A 16,805-nucleotide genomic window follows, 5' to 3' on the forward strand; every position below is an offset into this window, starting at 1 on the left:
AGGCAGGGAACCATATTTTCCTTCTATCTCTAGGAGTAAAGGGTCTTCCTGATTTTCTTCCAGGTTGTTTACATAGCTCAAGGTACAAGGAGTGAGAGGAGGGAGGCAGCCAGCACAGTAGCTCTGCCCAGCAGTGAATACTGTACCTTAGACTGGCATTTCCTTTAAACGCTCATCCAGAAAGCTGAGCATGGACGACTGGTTCCAGGAAGGTGAGAAATGACCATCTTCCTTAAAGTCCAGGGCCCGTGGGTAGAGTAGGCATTCATATCCACAAATTTGCAGATGAGGAAATCCAGGCTCAGAGAGTGAGCATGACTTGCCCAAAGATATACCACTGGTAAGAAAGAGAGTCAGGGCTTAATCCAGGTTGTCGTGTTTCACCCACTTCTCCAGGCTGCCTGCCTTCTCTGCTGTACCTTCCTTCCTGTGTCCCTCTTGCACTTTACTTCTTAGCAAAGGAGATATGAGGGGTGGGGTAGGGGTGGTTGAGAAACCAAAAGTGATACTAAAAGGAAACAATACCTGTAAAAACACTCTGAAAACTGTAAAGCCATATAAACGCAAGGAGGAATTACTGTTAAGGGTACAAATGGTTTATAGCATTATCCTTTCCCATGATGACTTTTCATTTCCCATCTTCCCTGAGAATTGAGCATTAAGACAGCGCAAATGTGACCAACGCTAGACAGAGGAATGCTTAAATTGGAAAATGATACGGAAAGATTGCAGGGACCTTCTGGCAAAGAATTTGGGGAAAGTGACCATCTCTCTAGGTGACTTCTCATTCAAGCACAATAGACCATGAAAGCGGATTGTGGAAGAAACACTGATCATTCAATAAGGAGCTATTAAAAATGACTTTCCATGAAGGTAACCCTGATTTTTTTGAAGTGATTTCATTGGGGTTACCACCTACTCAGCCAAGAAGGAATACTGGAGAAGGAAAAAAATGAAAGCTATGAAAGAATTTATCTGCCCCGTGTCTGAACGATTGACCTACCTTGGGGTCATGTGTGAAAGAAAGAAAATAGCAGTAAGCCAAAGGGAAAGCTCTGAGTCAGAAACACCTGGGCTTCTCACTTTCCCCCACAATCCTCAGCTAGCTAAAAAGGGAAACAACACAATTTCATTTAAGGATGGTTTTAGTGAGAAACTAGGCCAATCATCATCTAGCTGCTGAGAGCCATCTATTGAAGGAAATGGGGGCATGTTTACTAAGACACGTGTGTTTTGAGTGGTTATCTAAATGTGACCCCTAGTGTCCAACTTGTGTGACACTCACTCAGGAAAATCCAGGTGATTTGATGGACTGGAAACCACAGAGCCATGAAATGGTAGAGCTGGAAAGCACTAGAGAGCATCTGATCCAGTTTCCTATTTTATAGATGAGTGATTAAGGCCCAAGAGTGATTAAGTGACTCATCCAGGGTCAATCACATAAATAGTGGCAGAGCTGGAATGGAACCCAGGTCTTCTAAACCCTAGTCCAGTACTATTTCCTATACTCTTGAGACTATTGCCCATAAAATGCAGTTGGCTTTATGTAGCTCATAATAAGAACTTCCTACGGAAGGTCATGAAAACTAAGTATTTATTTACTGTGGGCTGAATTGTTTTTTTTTAATTTATTGGGTGACAATTGTTAGTAAAATTACATAGATTTCAGGTGTACAATCTGTATTACATCATCTATAAATCCCATTGTGTGTTCACCACCCAGAATCAGTTCTCCTTCCATCACCATATATTTGATCCCCCTTACCTCATCTCCCACCATGTGGGCTGAATTATAAAGAGGATACTTACATCATTTATTTGATCTGAAGCAGCACTAATCAGTAACTGAATTCTAAATTGTTCACGTTAAGAATTGTTAAAAAGATTTCAAACTCTTTCCATATTTTCCCCACTACACAGCACACATTTCAGTGACAGATTATGCCATTTCTTCTCAGCCCAAAGTTCATAGTGATTTTCAAAGGAAAGTAATTACACCATGTAATGGGAACAATCAGTCAGGGTGGAAATCAAATGGCCCAAGTCTCCCGAGATTTCCCTCTATGGCCATTTGTGTGGGCAGCTGTTATTTTCCATCTATTTCCTATCCTTCTGCTCACAGCCTGCTGAGTGAAGCCAGAGGGCATCACGCCACCGTGCACACTGGTTCTCCTACAGACCCAGAAGATCAAACTTCAGCTGGCTCCTCAGAGGGTCACTCCCTCTCCAGTTCCTTCCCACAGCTCTTCCACCTTCCAGTGCCCTCAAACTTTCATCCCCTCTTGATCTCCTCAGTCTGTAGAATGATCTTGCCCCAACTTCACTGAAAAACAATCACTCAACATGACGAAACAAAACTTCCCCTTTCATTCTAATATGTCTCTTGGTCTTCATTCCTTTTTCAAAGGAAGACAGGCTCCTTTTCAAAGTCTAGTCCTCTCTTTGTGCTCCTTCCTGGAACATTTTCCATCAATTATCAACATTCTCTTCTTCAGTTCCATTATCTCTTCTCCTCTTTCTGACTCCTCTCTTACTACCTAGAAAAATGCCCCAATTTCCCTGAAACTAAGAAAATGATCTTTTGGCCAAATCCTCTTAAATGAAACCCCATCTCTACCCTTCCTTTTATTGCCAAACTTGATTTACTCTCATCATCTCCTTAAGCCTTTCTAATCTCAATTTTATTCCAATAGTGTCCTGGAATCGTTTCTCTAGAAAATTAAAATAATAGAAATGTAATCACTAGACCCAATGGCCTATTCTTAGTTTTCAGTTTTCCTTGATCTTACTGCAGGGTTTTGTTCACTCAGGAAATATTTACTAAACACCTATTTTGGCAAGGCCCTGAGCTGATCCCTGTGGGGAATAAAGATGAGTGATACTCTGCCAAGAGTTCACAAACTAGTAGAAGAAATAAATACAGAAATGCATCAAGCAAGTGCTTTTTTCTTATAGTCCCAGCAATTCTGTTATATAATTCAATGGTATTTTTCACATTACTTGTGTACGTGTCTAATTCTCAATTTAGAGTAGAAGTTCCTTGAGGAAAGGGACTTTTTCTTCGGTCTCCAGTTGTTCCCTGCATAGAACCTTGGCCTTGATAAGTGTTTGTGGTAATCAGCCTCTGAGAGGGGTCTCAAAAATCCTCACCTTCTGCTATGCATACCACGTGTTGTCTCTTCCTACACTGAACAGTGGTGACCTATATCACCAATAGGGATATTGAGGAAGTTATGGTTTGTGACTTTTAAGGCTAGATCACAAAAGACATTACAGCTTTGTCTTGCTCCCTCTTGGATCACTCACTCTAGAAGCCTGCTGCCATGTCACGAGAACACTCAGGCAGATCTACGACTGAGGCCTCTGGCCAATAGCCAAGTAAGCCTTCCTGGAAATAGAACCTCCAGCCCCCATCAAGCCTCCTGATGACTGCAGCCCTCGCCCTGACTCCAATATTATGAGAGAACCTGAGCCAGAATCTCTCAGCTAATTCCTAACCTACAGAAATTAGCTGTGTGATAATACAGGCTTCTTATCTTAAGATGTTAAGTTTTTGAGTAACTTGTTGTACAACACTAGATTCGTTCAGATTTTGGTACCTGAAAGGGCAATAGTATTGCTATAATAACAATAGAAAACATGGGAGTGGCTTTGGAACTGGGAAGCAGGCAGAAATTGGAAGAACTTCAAAGAAACTGTTAGAGAAGCCTGCAGAACCTTGAAGGGTCTGATAGTAGACCCTTGATAGCCTTTGAGGAGTCTGTGGGTGAGGGCTTATAGGAAAGAAAGGAAAATGTCAGTGGAAATTAGAGGAAAGATGATCCTTTTTATGAAGCGGCAATGTTGAAAACACAGTGGAAGATGGAAAATATACCTGATAAACTGGTTGATCTGTCTAAGGAGATTTGCAGTCAGAACGATGAAGGTGCTGCCTGGTTTCTTCTTGCTGCTTATGGTAAAATGTAAGAGAGAGATAAACTAAAGGAAGGATGGATAAACAAAAAGAACCCAGGAAGTGTTATATTTCAAGTTCCCCTGTGTGCTCTTCTAGCAAATTCTTCTGGCCTTGCTCTCAGAAAAACATAGTCTAAAGATGAAGCCAAGGAACTGACTATAAAATACTTTGCTAAGATCTAAGAAAAATCCAAGGTTGTGCTTGGAGAACTATTCAGTGAAACAATTGGACTCCTGAAAGGTTTGTCGTTGTTATACCCCAACAGTCTCACAAAGCTCAAATAGAGAAGGGCTTATTTTGAAGCAATTTGTGGATGTGGTTTTTTTATCTAATGGAATGAACCTCAATAGAATGACAAAAACTCACCAACAGGCCCACATATTGTATTGTCAGAAGTGTGGCTAGCTTTTAGCATTAAGAGGGCAGAGACAGTACAACAGCAAAAGTGGACTCTAGACTCCCAAACTTCTATAAGAGGACACAAGCTAAGAAAACCATGCAGCTGCTCACACGGGTTACCTACAGTGGAAAAAGAAAAGTGACATGAGGGTAGAGCCAAGAGCCACAGAAAATCATTCTGGGAAGGAATAGCACTAGGGAGGCCTCCTATGAATAGCTTGTGAAGAACTGAGGCCTCCTGCCAATGGCCATGTGAGTGAGCAATCTTGGAAGTGGATCTCTCAGCCCCAGCCAAGCCTTTACCTGACTGCGGCCCCGCTGACACTTGATCACAATCACAATTACCAAACTAAATTGCTCCTGAATTCCTGACACTCAAATACCCTGTAAGATAAAAATGTTTATTTTTGTTTTAGGCTACATATTTTGGGGTACTATGTCATATAGTAATAGATGACTAATATAGTGTTCAATAAATATTTGTTGAGGAAATTAAATAAATCATATCTCAAGAAGGAATATAACTAAATCCCAGTATGCCCCATAATTAAGTACAAAAATATCTCCTGAAACGTATACAAGCAGGCCATGGCAGGGAGACAATTTCACGCTGAATCATATGTCTTCTACAGAGACACATAATACAGAGGAAGCAAGCAGAAGTATCATGATTCACTTCACCAGTTACCAATGTTGTCCTCTTACTCAAATGCTCGAGGGGTGTACAAAGTATATGTGGGGGGGCATGGCAAACATATTGCGACCTAGGGCATCATATTCTATAGGAGTTAAGTTTTGGCATCCTCTCATTCTTCCTTCTTCCTTTTCTCCTAGGTCTCGATTTATCTTTGTTGTCATTGTTTCATTTTCCAGGACTACATGAAAGAACCCAAGTAGGGTAGATGAAAGCAATATAGCCGGGAAACCTCATCTTGTTTTTATACCTTTAGAAGCATTCGTTGGAGCAGCACGGGTTTAAATGCTAGATCCCAAGAAAGCAAACACAGATGCATGATTCCAAGAAGCCAGCAAGGAAGATATAACCCTGCTTCTCAAATAAGTCCATTGTGATTGATGGAAAGTTATCTCCCAAGAAGAGAACTGTCACCAGATTGAGAGGTGGAAGGGCCAGATGAGAACAGTGCTTTCTCTGGGCTTGTATCCATGGGTCTGGCCCTGAGTTCTTCAGAGAAATTCACATCTTTGTCTGAAGATTCCTAATGTAAGTTGTTACCCTAAGGAACGTAAGTCTGTTGTTGTTGTTGTTTGTCATTACTGTTGTTCTGGTTGTTGTTTTACTTGTACGAAACCCAACAGCACTGCTGAGGAATTATCCTCTGAGCTGAAAACGACTAAAATTAGCTTTGTGTTTGATGGAAAACACAAAACCCTGTTGAAAATGGTTTAAACAGATAGAGGTTCTTCTCTCAAGTAAGAAAGCATCCAGCAGACAAGCAGGGCTCCTTTTGGCTTCCTGCTCTGCCACGCTTTGAACACGGTTGCTGCACCTCCAGCGGGTGTCCTGGTCACCTTCCAAGCAGAAAGGACACAGAAGGGCAAGGGAGCAAAACAGGGTGGCCATCCCAGTCACATCTTTCCGTTTTGAAAAGCTTCCCCAGAACCTGTAGCCAGTGACCTCATTCACAGCTCACTGGCCAGAGTGGGTCACATGACCATCCCAATCTGTAAAGGAGTCTAAAAAGGAGAATTTTTTAGTTTTCTTGCCTCTTCAAGAGAGGAAAGCAGGGATAAGAGAGTTGTAAGTCTGCCACACACAGGACTGTAAGACATCTTGGGTAATTCTGTGAATCAGTCCTCCCACCTCAAACAAGATTATTCCCCAAACCTAATTCTCTGCCTTAGGGTATGTAGTGAATATTGGAATACGGAAAGGGATCCCTTGCCCCTCTCCCCCTTCACAGCAACCAAATAGCACAAGTTTTCCATTAGAAAACAGATGCCTTGGGAGTTACTTCACGGGGGGGTCAAACCTGTCTTCTCAGCAGCAAAGATGATTATTTTTCTTAATTACCAGTGCTTAGCATCTTGTTATGTGAGCTGTCAGCATCTTAATTTAGCTGATGACTTTCCACAACCATTTTAGATTTATTTGGGACCTAATTTACTTAACATAGCTTTTGCTGTGAAAGTTAATCAGAGGCCCAAAAACTCTTAATAAGCTCAATATTTTACAGTGAACACTACCCTGAGGAACGCTTTATGAAAATGATGACAAAGCACAGGGTCTGTAGCTTTTTCAGAATCAATAAGTCACCAACTAATGAATTAAGAAGGTCTTGAACTTACACTTCACTACAGGCTTCATGAAGCAGATGCACAAATGAGCATTTGTAAATGTAGCTGGTTCTTAGTAGAAAATTTCCATTAACCCAGCAGTTGGGTGTAGGTGAATCTCTGTAGTGTTAGAAATAATGACTAAAGAATAGACACCGTTCAATATTTAAAATGATCTTGTTTTTGCCACCATTTCTTCAGCTATTTCTTTTGAGATGGAACTGTTCTGTTTTGTTCTCATGTTTCTACTAGTCCTGGCTTTTGACTTCAGTGGAAATCATGGAGTCAGACAAAAATGCCCTGTTGAGATTTCTCTCTTCGTGTACCAATGAGGGGTGAGTTCAAAATGCAGGGACCCATCCCTGTGTAATATACAATTCAAGACTGAAAATTCAAATATAGAGAAATATAGGGCAATCATAAAACAGACACACCATTTAAAATGCAGGTAGCTGCTCCCACCAACTCTAAGCACCTTGCACGTATCTGCTACCTTCACTACTAAATATCTAAATGCTGCCCTGCAAAAAGTAGGAACTTGAGGAATATTTGCTGACTAAATAAATGATTTTCGTAGTGACAGAGAGTAAAAGGAAGGGAGGAAAAAATGAGAATGGGTAGAATACCAGGCAGAGAGGGTATGCAGCAAATATGTGCTTGTAGAAAAGCTGGGATTTTCCTTTTTCTCCCAGATAAAAAAAAAAAAAAAAAATATATATATATATATATATATATATAGATAGATAGATAGATAGATAGATAGATAGATAGATAGATAGATAACCTAAGATTAAAAGGAGCAAGAGAAAACATTTGTCTGTAGGGTGGAGTGGGAAGGCCAACCCAAGCTATTAGGTTCTAATCTGGAAGGCACAGAGGTGAAGAAGGACCTGGAAAACTGATGTGAGCCTTACAGGAAGTAGAAAGAGCAGCTGGGGAGTTGGTAGGAGTCAAAAGATGTGAAATACTCCTGGACCCTGAGCCTTGGTTGCCTCATCCCGAAAATAAGAATAAGAATAATACTTGCTTTGCCTATTTCAAAGAGGTGTTGTGAGGATTAACTGAAATGATTGTGCGTAAAAGTGTTTTCAAAACTTGAAAGCACTATGTTAATACAATAGGTCCTTTTAAATCTCATTTTGGCAGTGGAACAAGTGAGCAGGTGCTCTCCAGAATAAACTCAGCACAGAGGCAAGTCACGAAAGGATTATGGCCCTCAGCTATAAATAGCCCAGGGGCACTTTAAAGGGCTGCAGTAGGAGTGTCAGATACCCTACGGTTTTTAGGGCCCCTAACTTCCTCAAATATTTTCACATAAAATGTGTTTATCGCTAGCAGGACTTTATAAGGAAACAGGTGCCTGGGACTCTCGAAGTTAAGGGGCTCATGAGGCACATACAACTGGCTAACAGCAGAGCCAGGACTGGGGCTCCCGCCTCCTGGCTCCCAGTTTAAAACTCAGCAAAACCGTCCAGCATAATTTAAACCCGTTAGCACAGTTTCTTTTGTTTCAAGCCGGTACAAGTTTAATGAACAGGAACAAGGAGAGATGATACCAGTTCCTGGGACTACTGATACCTCACCTAAGAATAATTTTCACAGGGACAGTAACGGGCCCCCTGTTTCATCTACATTGGTCTCCTTTCTGCAAAGCCGACTCCATTTATTTTGGGGGTAGAAAAGCTGGGTGCTTATGGTTCCCTGTGGAGTTCTGCACTGGGATTTAACAACACGGGAGCGTCACAATGGGCCAGCCATTAGGTTGCAGAAAGTTCTCATCATTTGAGGATTCTCTGCTTCGAGCTAGATTTCTTTAGCTGGAAGCAGGGCAGTACACTGATTTAGGCTGTTAATGCTAAAGAGTTTGTCTTCATCAGTTCAGGCTTCTATAACAAAAATACCGTAGCCCACGGCTTAAACAACAAACATTTATTTCTCACAGTTCTGGACACTGGGAAGTCCAAGGTTAAGGTGCCGGTAGGTCTGATGTCTGTTGAGGACCCGCCTCCTGGCTTGTAGATAAGTTACCTTCGCCTGATGCTCATGTAGCCGAGAAAGGGGGATCATCCCTCTCCTGTCTCTTCCTACAAGAGCACTAATTCCAGTCATGTGGGCCCAACCCACAGGACCTAAGAAACCCACCTCCAAATACCATCACGTTGGAGATTAGGCTACAATAGGTGGATTTTAGGGGAAACAAACATGAGGTGCATAACATAGTTATGAGTGGTTTTTCTTCCTTACCTGCCTGTTTGACCTGATGTTAATTTTGTCTGATTTATGCCCCTCTAAAAAGTGTAAGCAATGGTTCATTTTGGGTTTCAATTACATAGACCATTTTCCTTCCTACTGAAATGAGAGTAGGATGAATATGCGATAAAATAAGGAGTTTCGTGAGGTAAGCATTCAAACTAATGAGGGCTTGGTGCCTGAAAGAGGTGACCCCCTCTTCCCTTCATAGTGTAAATAACCAGCGTTACCAAGGCAAATTTGTATTATAAACTTTATCAGGGAATTACACATGTATAATTTATACGTATACACATACTTGTGGATTTTTATGAACCTTAGAAAACCAACCTAGAAATATACTTCATTTACTTTTGTAGTCTATGCTACACAATTAAGCACTTAATTATGCACTAATTCTTTTTACATGTTAGTTTCGAAGTTGAAGATCATGTACTAAATTTCTCTTGTGTCCTCCACAAGACCTAGCACAATCTTAAGCATATAGAAGGAGTTCAAGAAATATTTCTAATGGGTTGATTTCAACAGATAAAATATTAATCCTTAGGTATTAACATACAGCTGGAGAAGTAAGGAGGGACCAGCTGATAAAGAGCTATAAATGTCATGTTAAAGAGGACAATAACATGAGCAGCTTAGAAATTCTGATGGCTGCATGGAGGATGGGGCTAGAAAGGGAAAGCAGGTGGAGAGATGGTGGTAGCAGGGAGATTTTTTGGAAGCTGTTGAATGGTCCAGGTCTAAATAATGGCAATGACAGGGGACATGGAAAAGATGAGACAGATGCATGAGATACACACTAAATACAATCAATGGGATCTCACTGAAGTAGAAAAGCCAATGGGCAATGACTCCTAGGTTGCAGGCTTAAATAGTTGTGTCATTACCCAAATAGGAAATGCAGCATGATACAGAAGTCGGGCATGGTAAAAAAAATAAAGAATTTCATGTGGGACATTTGGAGTTTTGGGGCCAGCACAAAATCCAGATTAAAATATCTAGTGAGAAGTTATAAATGTGTGGGCCAATCTCACAGAGAAGAGGGAAGCTTGGATTAGGGATTTTGATTTGGGGGTTGTCAGAGCATGCATGGTAGTTGAAGGCATGGATGCCAATGAGGGAGTGAATAGAGGAGGATGTTAAGATTCAAAGCAGGCGCATGAAAGAACTTGAAAAAGAGCTCCTAGAGGCACAGGAGGGACGCTGATGCCTGAGGCCTTGTGTGGGTGGGAGCACAAGACGGTGATGGGAGTTAATAACACCACAGGTCCAACATCTCAGAGTCAAAAGGCTGGAGCAAGGGAAACCTAAAGGGCATTGATGATTAGAACTCAGAGAAAACTAATGTCAAATGGATGACAGTGTCCAGGATGTAGCCATAGAAGAAGCTTGTCCAAGTTGAATCCTGAAACCTCATTCCTGTACCATGACCCTTCACCAATCTCAAACTTCCTCATTTTTTCTTTTTATTCACACCTCCCTCCTCTCCCATAATCTCACAATTCAACCACAGTCTCACTCTAGCATGCAATCTCTCTATCAGTTCCTAACATAGATTCTGTTGTTCATTTTGAAATTGGGCAAATGGGGCCATATTTATTGGGGGTGGGGGAATGAAGTTATTTGACCAAAAGACAAAGTTGGGTTTCTATAGACACAGAAGAAACTGTAGGGTGCAGTCTTATTTTCCAATCATTTTGTAGATATTTAAATTTGATGCCATTTCTGATGACAATTGATGTGTGAGTGTGAAGAAGGTTAAAGGGATATACTTTACTGAACCACAGAAATTTTGTATTGCAGTCAGTGTATAGAGGGCAGGATGGTGGTCACACTGTATTTGTACAGCTCAGATCATAGGTGGGGATGGAAACTTTACTATGCATGCCAGGAGGAATAGATGTTTGTCCTGGAAAAGAGAAGAAGTAGGAGGAACAAATAACAGACAAGGTATTTTAATACTGTTACAGTAAAAAAAATATTGAATGATAATTATTAAACCCATATCAGATACTAAGCATTACATAAGGTTTACATGTATTACCTTATTGAATGTATTACCTTATGTCCTTACCTTATGACACCCTTAAGAGATAAAATAATAACACTTACATATTATTTACCAAGTGCTTTACAACAACCCTATGGGTTTGGCATTATTATTACCCCTGTTTTCTAGATAAGGAAACTAAGGCACAGAGAGGTTAAGGCAATCCATTCTAAGTCAAGCTAGTAAATACATGATAGAGGCTGAATTTGAACAGAGATAGTTGGAAATCAGAGTCCAGCTCTTATGTATGATGCTGTACAGCATTTTCAGAGGCATTTTACAGGTAAGGAAAATAAGGCACAGAACTATGAGCCACTGAACTATGGACACACTGCTAATAGTGACGAAGCCAGAATTTGAAGCTATTGGAAACCAATGAGCAACTGGGAAGGAAATTTTGGTTCAATATAAAATGACTTGTCTAACTGGCAAAACCCATAACAATGAGATAGGCAGCCCTGTGGGGTTCTGAGTCTCTTATGTCCAGAAACATCCAGAAAAAGAAGTGATAATATCTTTTAAAATTTTACATCCAGGAGACTCAAGAAGGTGGAATAGATAAACACTGTGCCTTCTTCTACATTAAAATTACAACTAAATTTAGAATAAACAAGCTGGAAAACCTACTGAAGTCTGGCTGAACAGAAGTTTTATAACTAAGGATATAAAGAAGAAGCCACATCAAGACTGGTAGGTAGGACAGAGACGCAAAATGGGCTGGTCTCAAACCTCCATGCAGCAGATGAAAACTGGGAGGGATACCTCGACCACAAAGGTTCCCCCAGAAGAGTGAAGGACCCCAGCCCCATACCAGCCTCCCCAGCCCAGAGTACTGGTACAGGGAAGAAGAGCCCCCTCAATATCTGGCTGTGAAAAACAGTGGGGATTCTGACCGTCTGGGTGGGATGGAAGGCTGCAGGAAACCAGACATCCTCTTAAAAACAGCCCACATACAGACTCATTCATTTGTAGACACTCACCTGGGACTCCGGCAGAGGGACAGTAACACAGGAGGCGTCAGACGCAAATGGGAAGTAGACTGAGGTGTGTGTAGCTTCAAGGCCAGGGCTGGAGGACAGTCCAATTTTCCCTGTGTGAGGTCCTCTTGTGCAGCAGCCAGCAGGTGGCAGCCATCTTTAATGTGTTGAGCCCTCCCCCTACGCTTATGGCTAAATCTGAATCTGATTGGTCTGGTGAGCTCCAGGGCTCTGCCCTGCAGACTCACTGGGACCCCACCCCACCTAACCCCTCTAATGCCAGAGGCACTTTTGTCTGTGAGCAGTCAGCCCCACCCAAATTACACTCTTTCTTGGAAAACTATCAGAGTCCATGGGCTCCAGGCTGGCAGAGACTGGCCTGAGACTTTTGTTGAGTTTTTTCAGGCTCAGCACTGGCACCAAAGCAGAGTCTGCATTAAACTGGTGACCACAACGCTTCCCACTGTAGTGACTCCTGAGATCCTGTCTCGCCCAACTTGAGTATCTCAAGAGACTTTATCAGAGGCTGAACTTTAAGGAAGCTGGCAGGTGACAGCAAGCTCAGGCTTTTTGTGGGGCTGCCCCAGGCCTGGTACTCCTGGGACTAGTGGCAGCCATCCTCAATTCACAATGTAGCCTCTCCCACATGCCTCCAGATTTAGCACAGGCAGCGAAAAACCACATATCACTTTGTAGCTCCTAACAGGCAGTTCCTGGCTGGTCACAGGCAGTGGGTGACCTTAGCCTACACCAGAGCCCCTCCCAAGAGGCCCCAGAACAAACATACCTGGAGGTTGGCTTCAGACCACAGCAGAGCCTTGACCAATTAGGCCCACAAGTGGCACACACAAAAGGATGACTGAACAGATACCAGAGCCTGCTGGAGCAAATCCCACTCAGTGGAGTAAGCCCGCCACACAGCAGACTAAAAGCTGTGGATGTGGCCAAACCCCACAGCCAGTCAGCCTGAGGGTCTATCCCAACCACTCACATGCCAATAGCAATCAAGGCTTAACTATAACAGGAGGGCACACATAACCCACACAAGGGAACTCTTGAAGCACATGGAGCAGGTGACCAGGAAGACTGGGTCAGGGCCCCATAGGGCACCTACTACATAAAACCACCTGGCCAACACTGGGAGACATAGCAGATCTACATCATCCATAAAAATAAACACAGGGAGGCACCCAAAATGAGAGAACAAAGAAATACATCCTAAATGAAGAAAACAGGAGAAAACTCCAGGAAAAGAACTAAACAGAATGGAGGCAAGCAACCTACCAGAGACAGAGTTCAAAACACTGGTTCTAAGGATGCTCAAGGAACTTAGTGAGAACTTCAACAGAGAGATAGCAAGCATGGAAAAGAACATAGAAACCATAAAAAAGAACTAGTCAGAAGTGAAGAATACAATAACTGAAATGAAGAATGCACTAGGTGGAATCACCAGCAGATTAGATGAAGCAGAGGATCAAATCAGCAATTTGGAAAACAAAGTAGCAAAAAACACCCAATCAGAACAGCAAAAGGAAAAAAGCATCCAAAAAAAAAAATGAGTATAGTTTAAGAGATCTCTGGGACACCATCAAGCATAACATTTGCATTATAAGGGTACCAGAAGGAGAAGAGAGAAAGCAAGAGATTGAGAACCTATTTGAAGAGTGTCCCGAACAAGATGAACCCAAACAAGTCCACACCAAGACACATTATAATTGAGATGCCAAAGGTTAAAGACAAAGAGAGGATCCTAAAAGCAGCAAGAGAAAGGCAACTGGTAACTTATAAGGGAGCTCCCATAAGATTGTCAGCTGATTTCTTAACAGAAACTTTGCAGGCCAGAGGGACTGGCACAAAATATTCAACATGATGGAAAGCAAGGACCTACAACCAAGGATACTCTATCCACCAAGGCTATCATTTAAAATCAAAGGATAGATAAAGTGCTTCCCAGACAAGAAAAAGCTAAAGGAGTTCATCACCACCAAACCAATATTACAAGGAATGTTAGAGGGACTTCTTTAAGACGGCGGGGGGGGGGGGGGGGGGGGGGAAGGGAAGGGAGGGAGGGGAACCAGCATTATGACTAATAAAGTGGCAATAGCTACATATCTATCAAGAATTACTTTCAATGTAAATGGATTAAATGCTCCAATCAAAAGACATAGGAGAGCTGAATAGATAAAAAACAAAAACAAAACCCGTACACATGCTGCGTACAAGAGAATCATTTCAGATTGAAAGACACACACTCAGATGGAAAACAAAAAGATTGAAAAAGATATTTCATGAAAATGGGCACACACACACACACACACACACACACACACACACACAGCTGAGGTACCCATACTTACACCAGACAAAATAGACTCTAAAACAAAGAGACTTTAAAACAAAGGCTATAAGAGACAAAGAAGGACCCAGTAATCCCACTTCTGGGTATTTATCTGAAGAAACCCAAAATGTTACTTCGAGGAGACAGGTGCATCCACCATATGTTTTTTGTAGCCTTGTTTACAATGGCCAAGATGTGGAGGCAACCTGGGTGTCCGTCGATGGAAGAATGGATAAAGAGGAGGTGGTACATATAAACAATGGAATATTGCTCAGCCATGGAAGGGAATGGCTTCTTGCCATCTGCTGCGGCGTGGATGGACCTACAGGGTATTGGGCTGAGTGGAGCATGTCAGACAGAGAAAGACAGATGCAATGTGATTACACTTATCTGTGGAATCTAAAGAACAAAATAAAGAAACAAACAAATCAGAAACAAACACATAGATACAGAGAATATTTTGACGGTTGCCAGATGGGAGGGGGGGTTAGGCGTGTGGGTGTAAAAGGGGAGGGGATTACGAAGTACAAACTGGTTGTTACACAGTAGTCATGGGGAAATAGGGTATAGCATAAGGAATATTGTAATAAATTATGTATGGTGTCAGGTGCATACTAGATTTGTTGGGGTGATAGATGGGAGGGGGTTGGGGGCAGGGTGAAAAAGGCAAAGGGAATAAGAAGTACAAATTGGTAGCTACAAAACAGTCATGGGGATGTAGAGTAAAGCATAGGGAACATAGGCAATGATATGGCAATAATTGTATATAGTGCCAGGTTGGTACTAGACTAATCAGGGGGATCACTTCTTAAATTATGTAAATGTCTAACCACTATGCTGTACCCCTGAAATTCATATAAAATAATATTGAATGTCAACTGTAATTGAAAAATTAAAAGGGAGGGAGGTGAAGGGCAATAAGAGGTCCAAATTTTCAGGTATAAAACAAGTAAGTCATGGGGATGTAACGTACAGCATATGCAATAATATTGTGATAGCGTAGTATGGTTACTGGACTTATCATGGTGATCAGTTTTTCAGGTATATAGTGTTGAAAACTATGGTGTACCCCTAAAACTCATATCATATTATATGTTAGCTGTATTTTTAATAAAAATCTTAAAAACAAAATAAAACGTTTACATCCCCTTTATAATTTCCAAGGTGCTTTATAGGAGACTCCCTTCTTAGTTTGGGTTTGATGGCCTTGCAGGTTCTTCCCCATCTACTCTGGTCAAGGACTTCAAACTGGAAGCAGAATATCTTGATATGCCCACTGTCAGCCACTGTCATGGACAATTGAGTTGTTTTCAAAAGGTCCTAAATGGTTTTTGACAATTGAGAAGCATTGGCTGAACCATTAGATGGTATTGGTACACATGTGCTCTTCATTTATTTTTCTGCTCATCAAACTAATGCCTTTGAACATTTATGAAGCACCAGGCACTGTCTAGGTGCTGACGAGGCAGAGCAAGAAGACACAGTCTCTGCAGCAGAGGCTGTTGATGCCGCACTCATCGTCTACCCATGGTCACCTGCAGACAGCTCCCATCCAGGCCAGACTTCCAGGCTCTCAGTGCCTCAGGTGTTCTCTGGCCGTGGCACGCTCGGCTCATGCACAGAAGTGCCCCTCAGCCCACGAGGGGAGGAGGGTAGTGCATAAATGTCCCAGCTTCCTTGCCCTTCGGTGGGACAATATGAGGTGTGCCCTTTACAGACTGTTCAAGGCTCCCCAATAAACTGAGCCTCAGTTCTTGAACCCACAGCAGGGATGTCGTTAACGCTCTCTCTTGTCTCTCCTCCATTCCCTGTCTCAGTTACTTACTCTCACTGTGCTTCCTGGGATCATTTTCTAAATAAACTACTTGTACCCAAAACCTTGTCTCAGGATCTGCTTTCAGGGAAACCTGTCGTCCAGGTAGTCGTAGGGGCACCTGTATTATTATTAGGCTGCTGACTCACTAGAGAAAACCAGAGGCGCCTTGCTTAGGAAGGACAAATGCGTCCTGTGGCTCTCCCTGTCAGTGTCTTTGTCAGAATTTAATGTGGAACAAAGACACCCAGGGACACCTACAGGGAAAAGCCAGGGCAGAGCCTCTGTGCTGAGAAGTGAAGCTCTAGCACGTGGAGATGGAAATCCTAAGTGTTCTGCAGGCACCATTATTCATAACCTGTATAGGAGGAGAGAGAAGAGTATAGGAGAAAAAAGAGAGCCCATTGCAGAGTGCTCTGTAAAGGCCTGGTTTTAGCCACTGATTGCCTTCAGTGGGGAGCACACACTGTGACTCAGAGGGATGTTTTGTTCCTGGACACAGGATCACTTCTGTAGCAGCTTTGGTTGTTGGTATAGTTGGGGGAAATTTGAAAAATCTGGGACTTCATATCCTCCAAAGAGCAGCATCAAGGGGAAATAGCGTCTGACAGGCAGCCTAATGTCCTTTTGTACCAATGTCCTTGAAACACGGATTTAAGCAGATTGGGATCCCGACCACAACCTTCTCTAAGGCCATCTAGTCTTCCCCTTGTCAGACATGGTTTGTG

The 16,805-nt window shown here is 42.2% G+C and overlaps 1 protein-coding gene across 1 annotated transcript in view; it reads right to left on the bottom strand.

The window, feature by feature from the left end:
* ZNF366 (zinc finger protein 366) overlaps window positions 1-16,805 on the bottom strand; it is a 289,661-nt gene that overhangs the window by 126,779 nt on the left and 146,077 nt on the right. Inside the window, exon 7 of the mRNA XM_033111021.1 lies at window positions 147-337. The gene's annotated coding sequence lies outside the window, so the exon portion shown is untranslated. The remainder of the gene's footprint in view (window positions 1-146; window positions 338-16,805) is intronic.

Source organism: Rhinolophus ferrumequinum, chromosome 7, assembly GCF_004115265.2.
Source record: "Rhinolophus ferrumequinum isolate MPI-CBG mRhiFer1 chromosome 7, mRhiFer1_v1.p, whole genome shotgun sequence".
Classification (NCBI taxonomy): domain Eukaryota; kingdom Metazoa; phylum Chordata; class Mammalia; order Chiroptera; family Rhinolophidae; genus Rhinolophus; species Rhinolophus ferrumequinum.